This window comes from Gordionus sp. m RMFG-2023, chromosome 2 (assembly GCF_954871325.1).
Source record: "Gordionus sp. m RMFG-2023 chromosome 2, tfGorSpeb1-WG-v2, whole genome shotgun sequence".
In the NCBI taxonomy this organism is placed as follows: Eukaryota; Metazoa; Nematomorpha; class Gordioida; order Chordodea; family Parachordodidae; genus Gordionus; species Gordionus sp. m RMFG-2023.
In genome coordinates this window covers 2,883,876-2,891,799 of record NC_088776.1, presented here as the reverse complement: position 1 = coordinate 2,891,799, position 7,924 = coordinate 2,883,876, and positions in this window count along the sequence as shown.

Sequence of the window (7,924 nt, the reverse complement as noted above, 5' to 3'; positions counted from 1 at the left end):
TTAGTTTAAGTTAAGGCTATGTCTTAAATTTAAAAAAAAAAGTTACTCACGTTTTGCGAAATGCGTAAACTATCGTGAGTTCTGAGAGATATACGAAACGTGTCCCGAAAATCATACATTTATTTTCAATTTAAGGCTATGTCCTAAATTAGACTCGTGCAAAATGTTTTGCTAGAGGATCAAATTTTTTTAAAATATATTTTGTAATTCAAACTCCCTTATATATATTTGGTAATAAAATTTAAAAAAATATTTTAATAAAAATAAGATCAAAATTTGACTTTATAAATAAGATTAAAATTGATTTTTCTTTCTTTCTTTCTTTCTTTCTTTCTTTCTTTCTTTCTTTCTTTCTTTCTTTCTTTCTTTCTTTCTTTCTTTCTTTCTTTCTTTCTTTCTTTCTTTCTTTCTTTCTTTCTTTCTTTCTTTTCTTTCTTTCTTTCTTTCTTTCTTTCTTTCTTTCTTTCTTTCTTTCTTTCTTTCTTTCTTTCTTTCTTTCTTTCTTTCTTTCTTTCTTTCTTTCTTTCTTTCTTTCTTTCTTTCTTTCTTTCTTTCTTTCTTTCTTTCTTTCTTTCTTTCTTTCTTTCTTTCTTTCTTTCTTTCTTTCTTTCTTTCTTTCTTTCTTTCTTTCTTTCTTTCTTTCTTTCTTTCTTTCTTTCTTTCTTTCTTTCTTTCTTTCTTTCTTTCTTTCTTTCTTTCTTTCTTTCTTTCTTATGACCTAGTAAGCTTTTATTAACTTTATTTTTTAAAGGCTTGTCAAAGTCGTTTAAATTTTAAATTTTAAACTTTAAAAAAATAAAATATATAAATTACATCCTATTTCCCTTCAATAAATATTTATAAATTATCATATAAAATTAAGATTATTTTGTCGCACATTTATGTTATGTTATTTTTGTTGAAATTAATCATGCATTATTAGGTGGCCTTAGATAAGATAATTTATATATTTAAAAAAAAAACAACCAATAACAATATTATTTTATAGCCAACTGGATCCCCCTCAGACCAAAAAAAATGCAAAATATACCTTAAAAAAATGTAAATCCATCAATTTATCACGAAGATAATCGCGGATGATTTCTCCTAAATATTCTAGGAAAAATTTTGTTTTTCCCAGTTTGATGGGCTTTTACTGAGAGAATCAGCGTTGTTCTGTTCTATATATATATAACTCATAGGACTAGGCCCTTAATATCACGTATCACCTCGAATTCATTAACAGCTGATTGATTTTTTCCTTCGCATATGCTTAAATTCGGCGGGTATTCTCGTTCGATCTGAGTTTAAAAAAATATCTGTTTACGAAATCAATTTTTTTTTATCTTTTAATTCAATTCACCAATAAATAATCTAAGAAATAATGATTTTTAAATAGAAAAAAAAAATTTGATTTAAAAATAACAGTCAGCTGTTAAATCCGCGATCGCAATCGCGCCACCACGAATTCAAGGTCACGTGATAAAATTAAATCTCTCGTTCCTCTACTCATTATTATAATATCCCCTTTTTATTGGCTAAAAAATATCCATTTAAAAATCAACCGTATTTCATTTTAGATATGCGATATCGAATAAAAATACGATAAAATTAGGGACAATTATTTTAAAAAATGTAGGGAATATAGTGTTGGGTAATTTTGTGAAACCTAATATACTCAACCTCTTATAGTAGAAAATTATCCTAGGATCTCCAAATGTATGATAATTTCATCTCTAAATTAATAATATTTTTACTCCTTTAAAAATATTAAGAAAAATTATAAATCTCCGTAATAAAAACAATTGAAATTTTTTTTATCTAAAATGATATTTGGGATAAGGTAACATTTTTTTTTGCGAGAGGAGAAAAATTCAAAGGCAAATTAAAATTTATTTTACTGAAAAATAGTGGTATTGTTAAAAGCTACTTATGAAACGTATTACAGTTACTAGTTTTGTATTTTTTTTTAAATGTCTAGTTTACATTGTAAGGTTATAATACTTTATAAATTATTTATATAACGAATAATTTTAATTATTCAACTAAAGAAAAAAATACAGTTGATATTATAATGTTTACACCGAAAATAATAATATCAGCATTAGCACATATATATTTCAGAGTTGTTAAAAGATAATTTTTAAATGGATCTAGGTACAGATACATCGTCTAAAATAATATCCAGATACCGATATTTTAATCAAAAATCTATCTAGATACAGATACCACATTTTTATATCTAGATAGAGGATCTAGATACTTGTATATATATATCCTTTAACAACTCTGACTTTTGTTAACAATAAACTATTTTTTTTTAAAAATCTATGTCTATAAAGAGCCACTCCTATTCTCTGCAAAGAATAAGCTTAGAGTGAACAAAACGTTCTATGCAAGCAGTTTATATTAGCACAATTATTATATTTAATAAAAAGGGTAAATTTATATTTGGAAAAAATCGTCGTATCTAAGATAATTGCGTTATTATTGGATTGTAAGTGTCGTTTAAACGGCGCACAACTCAATATTTTATTAGGAAAATTATCATGCAAGCCTTATGATTTGACTCATAGGTGACACAAAGATTTGAACATCTAATAATGAAATCTTGAGGCATTAGGCAATATTTTTTCTGGCTAAAATATTGAGTTAGCCGTTTAACAACACTATTGGATTGTATTTAACAACAACAACAAAATTATGTCGTTTTTAGGTTTTTAAAGATAAAAAAAGAATATGATCTCGAATGATGTTGATTTTGGGCGTGAATTCGATTGTCTCAGGGTCACCTTGAGGTATTTATAGAGTTTCCGTTATTTTTTAAAGCATTTTCATATTTTTTGATCTATTTTTCTTTCTTGTCTTATACCCGGCCAGCAGTCAGTTTTGTATAGAATGGAGAATTTCAGCAATAATTTTAACGTCATGGTATAGATCACGGAACTTATATTAAAATAAAATTATATTGTTATTATATAAACTTTTTTAGAATATTAGCATATACAGATTCTTTTAAAGGTTTGTCAGTGTAAAATACTTGCACATCTTCCAGGCATATAAGTATCTGTGTTATTAATGGCCGTATAGTAACCCTGATACATGTATTTTTCACCTTTAAGTAATGGCTTTAGCCACTGGTTGCATGATCTAATTTTAATCAGGTTCATGTGTTGCGAATTTATCCAACTATAATTTATCACATAAAAAATCAAATTCTATAGGAATTTGCATTTCATTTAAGGGATTTATACCCCATTTTGTTGTAATGGGATATGGTAGTTGGCAATTTAATTTTCCTTTTTAATTATCTGAGATGATGGCTTAAATTTACTTTATAAATTTCACAAACGTTGGTATTTCGATGTGGCTATATGGTTTCTTATAATCGATATTCTTGTTGGCATCTTGTGTTGAAGTTTACTGTATGACCTACACATCTTTGATTCATGTGAAGGTAGTCGAAGTCATTTAAGTCATAATCAGTTATCCCGATAGAAGACATTATACTTTCTATTTAGATACAATATCTACAATTAATGAATGAAGATATTATATTAAAGTAAATTAGGTTAGGCATACCTATTTGTAAAAATTTGCTTGCGTGATCTGTTATTTATACATAAATTTTTATTTTCAACGATGCTCCTTAAAAATATCAGTTAAGGCTTTATTGGAGTAGATCATATGTAAGCCTTGTCCCGCGAACCTTTGCCAAGTTAAGCTGAACGTTTAGTTTTTTACAAATTAATCACATCTATCAAATTCAATAGTTACATAAATATAGAAGTTTTGAAATATTTTCCAAAGCTTGGCCAAGTTGTTTCTGCATTTAGTTCCCATTGTTTTGGTAATACTTTTAGAAGGAAGGGGTGGTGCAATTTTTATCTTCGTTATTCTAAATCATTTGATCTCCAACCTCATCAAATTATGAGTCGGCCAATATTCATGATTATATTCTGTATCTGTCTGATTCATTGATCTGATCAATGATCCATATAAAATAATTAATTTAATTTAAAATAAAATATTATAACGTATATTTAAAATTTTTTTTTTTTTAGTATATTAAAGATTTATTTGGTTTATCTGAATATAAGATCAAATTAAAACACTATAAAAATTAAAATAAAACTATGTTCCCAAAAAGGAACCATAATTATTTCTAAATAGTAATTAATTATTTAAATATATTTATTATATATAAAAAATATCTTAAAAAATAAATACTTTTGGCAGTTACATTCCAAAAAATATAACTAGTTACAGTTTTTTTTTACAAAAACGTGAGTACAATATATTTAAAAAAAAGTATATTTGATTGGTAATTTTCCTTTTAGTGACCATATAAGTCTACAAACATGAATAAAATTTTATAATACTCCACTAGGGGGTTAGTTATAATTTAATATTTAAGAAATTAAGAAGGGAACAGATAAGCAAATACATCATAATAATTTTAAAAAAAAATCGAAGAAAGTTCAAAGTTCAAAATACATTAGAACTTAACAATAAATTTAGTATAGTGAAGTAAATCTTACGGCTAAATATAAATTTTAAATTCATTTTTAAAAAAATTGTACTGTAAAAAATATTTTTTTAAAACTAAATTCATTATCGAAAAATATTATTTTACAATTTAACATACCTTAAACTATTTTACTAAATAAAACCTTCAATATGCTATCCAATTATTTCCTGCTAACCATTATGACTATATTTCTGTGTATTCATGGATATTTTGGAAAAAGTAAATTTTGCAAAATCTTATATTAATCATATGCGTTAACAATTAATGATATACATATATGCACCAAATAATAAGCTCTGATGTTACCTTATAAATTTATTATCCATCTTTGTCTTCTTCGAAAAAATTTAAGTTTTCTAAGCGGCTAAACCTTTAAATATAGATATACGCATTTGCGAATTCGTTTTAGGGCCTAACCATAGACGTATCCAGGATTTTGCTAAGGGGGGAGGTGGAAGCACTAAGGACAAATTTTCCCATATAAACTCTAGTGATGATCTTTATGTTCACTTATTGTAGGCCTTTGGCTATATTAGATTTTTATAAAAATAATTTTGTAGTTTTCACTTTTTTTTAAAAAAATTAATATATTTAAAAAAAAAATTTTTTTTTTTCTTTCTTTCTTTCTTTCTTTCTTTCTTTCTTCTCTCGTCGGTGAGTGGGGGGCATTTTGGGGCATTTCCCCCCCTTTCTCACATAGGCATTTTTACCTAGAGGAATCTTCTGGCGTTTTTTTGACAGGCAGGCTCTATTCCTAAGCCAGGTCCGGGTACCCGGGCCGAGCCCTATTTTAATTGTTTATATATAATATACTAGGTTCGGGTCTGAATTATTTTTTTAAATAATCGGGCTGAGCCAGGCCCTAAAAAATACCCAGCCGGGTCGGGCTGTTTATTTTAAAACCAAATATTCTTAAATTCGTCATTATTAGCTATAAAAAATTTAAAATAAATACAATATATTTTTAAAAAAATTCGTACCGGGCAGTGCAAATTAGTGTTGTTAAATGGCTGAGCCAAGCTGGCTTAGCCGAAAACTCAGGCAGTTTTTGAGCCAAAAATTCGGCTCAGGCTCCAGCCGGCTCATTGAGCCGGCTGGCTCAAGCCGATGGCTCGGTTTTTTAACAACACTAGTGCGAATGGTACCCTCTGCAGGGCTCTAATATTTATATTGCTATGGTTTATATTTGTATATTGTGATAATAATTTAAAATCGTTACCGAATACAAGAATAAAATAAAAAATTAAGAAGATTTAAAAATAAAATATTAAAAAATAACGAAAGTTTTATTTTTAAAAACATGAATTTAGAAAGTAAAAAAAAATTGTTTTTAAGTTTACACAATTATTATATATAAAGTTGTAAAACATTTTAATTATTTTTACAAAATATATTAAATTATAAACAATCATTTTAAAAAAATACGGTTTCAAAATTAACCGGTTCGACGATATTTATTATCGGTTCAATCGGTTCAAGAATATCCGGTTCACCACAATCTTTAAAATCCGAAAAATATATTATAATCCCCTACCCCAGTTTGAATCTGTTTGAAGACTTGAAGTTATTCTTTAACATTTTAGGTCGATAAATCTTTCACTTGTTGCACCCTTGATCGAAATGTTACAAAACATTGTTATACCCCCCCCCCTCTACCGCCCTCACCTTACTCGTAATCTTTATCCGAAAAAGATTACACAAATGATTATTAACATGTCAATCAATCCACTTCAAGATATTCAAATTAAATTCTCCTTATGGTTTTATAGTGATGCGGATGATGATTAACAACACGTTCGAGAGTTTTGAATTCGGGTACGAAACAACGAAACAGAGAAACAGTGAAAAATCGACAATCTCGCTTATATCTCCTAGGAAAATTTTTAAAGTATAAATTTGAAATTGTTATTGAAAGATGTTAATTTAAATTTAATTTTTTAAAAAATCTCCGAAAAATGGACCCCTATTTTTCGTTGTTTCGTTTTTCGCTATATCGTGCTTTTACCGAGTGTTTAATTTTTTGTTTTCGTGAAGCTATTTCGATATATTAAGCCAGTAATCTCTCCTCCCACAGACACTTGCCATAAAAACAGAGTGACGAACAGCAATGTTAATAGATCGTTTTTATTGGCTTTCATTTTTCCCCCATATGATTCATTCTTAAGACACGGATAAATGGTAAACGATGAATTTATAGCCTTCAACTTAATACCCTCGTCGATATAATATTTTCTTAGAAAAGATTTCAACACCCCTCCCCACTTCCCATGAATCTATGATCCGAGGACCTGGCGTGATGTGATAAATAATTTTAACAGTTTAATCGAAATGGGGTGGAAAACAGGAAATCTATCAATAATATATATTTTTAGTGTCCAAACTAGGCGAGTCGAATTTGCCGGAGTTTAACAAATATATATATTTTTTTTAAAATCTTAGAATTAAGCAACAAATGAATATATTTTTTTTCCTTCTTAAAAAAGGGGTCAATAAGGACCGTAAAAGGTTCAACCATTTTCGAAATCGCTATTAATTGGCGACACTAAATTTTTAGCTCTCTCTCCTATCCTTTATAGGCCCTCAAACTCTTCAGTGTGGCTTCAGTTCTATAAGATGTTTTTTTTAAAAAAAGAAGCATTTACTCCTTCATTGGCCACGTGTTCCTTTCTTTTTTTGACTTTATGGAAAAATAGTTTTTAATATGCTTTATATACGTTTAGCGTCAAATTTATTTTTAAATCATTTTTTAGAGCGAGTATCGGATTTTACCGGAATAATTATTAGATCATGTTTTGGACTAATTTAAATAATTTTTTATTGAGCGAGTATCGGATTTTACCGGGATAATTATTCAATCATGTTTTGGACTAATTTAAATCATTTTTTATTGAGCGAGTATCAGATTTTATTATTCGATCATGTTTAGGACTAATTTAAATCATTTTTTATTGAGCGAGTATCAGATTTTATTATTCGATCATGTTTAGGACTAATTTAAATCATTTTTTATTGAGCGAGTATCGGATTTTATTATTCGATCATGTTTTGGACTAATTTAAATCATTTTTTATTGAGCGAGTATCAGATTTTATTATTCGATCATGTTTAGGACTAATTTAAATCATTTTTTATTGAGCGAGTATCGGATTTTATTATTCGATCATGTTTTGGACTAATTTAAATCATTTTTTATTGAGCGAGTATCAGATTTTATTATTCGATCATGTTTAGGACTAATTTAAATCATTTTTTATTGAGCGAGTATCGGATTTTATTATTCGATCATGTTTTGGACTAATTTAAATCATTTTTTATTGAGCGAGTATCGGATTTTATTATTCGATCATGTTTTGGACTAATTTAAATCATTTTTTAATGAGCGAGTATCGGATTTTACCGGAATAATTATTCGAT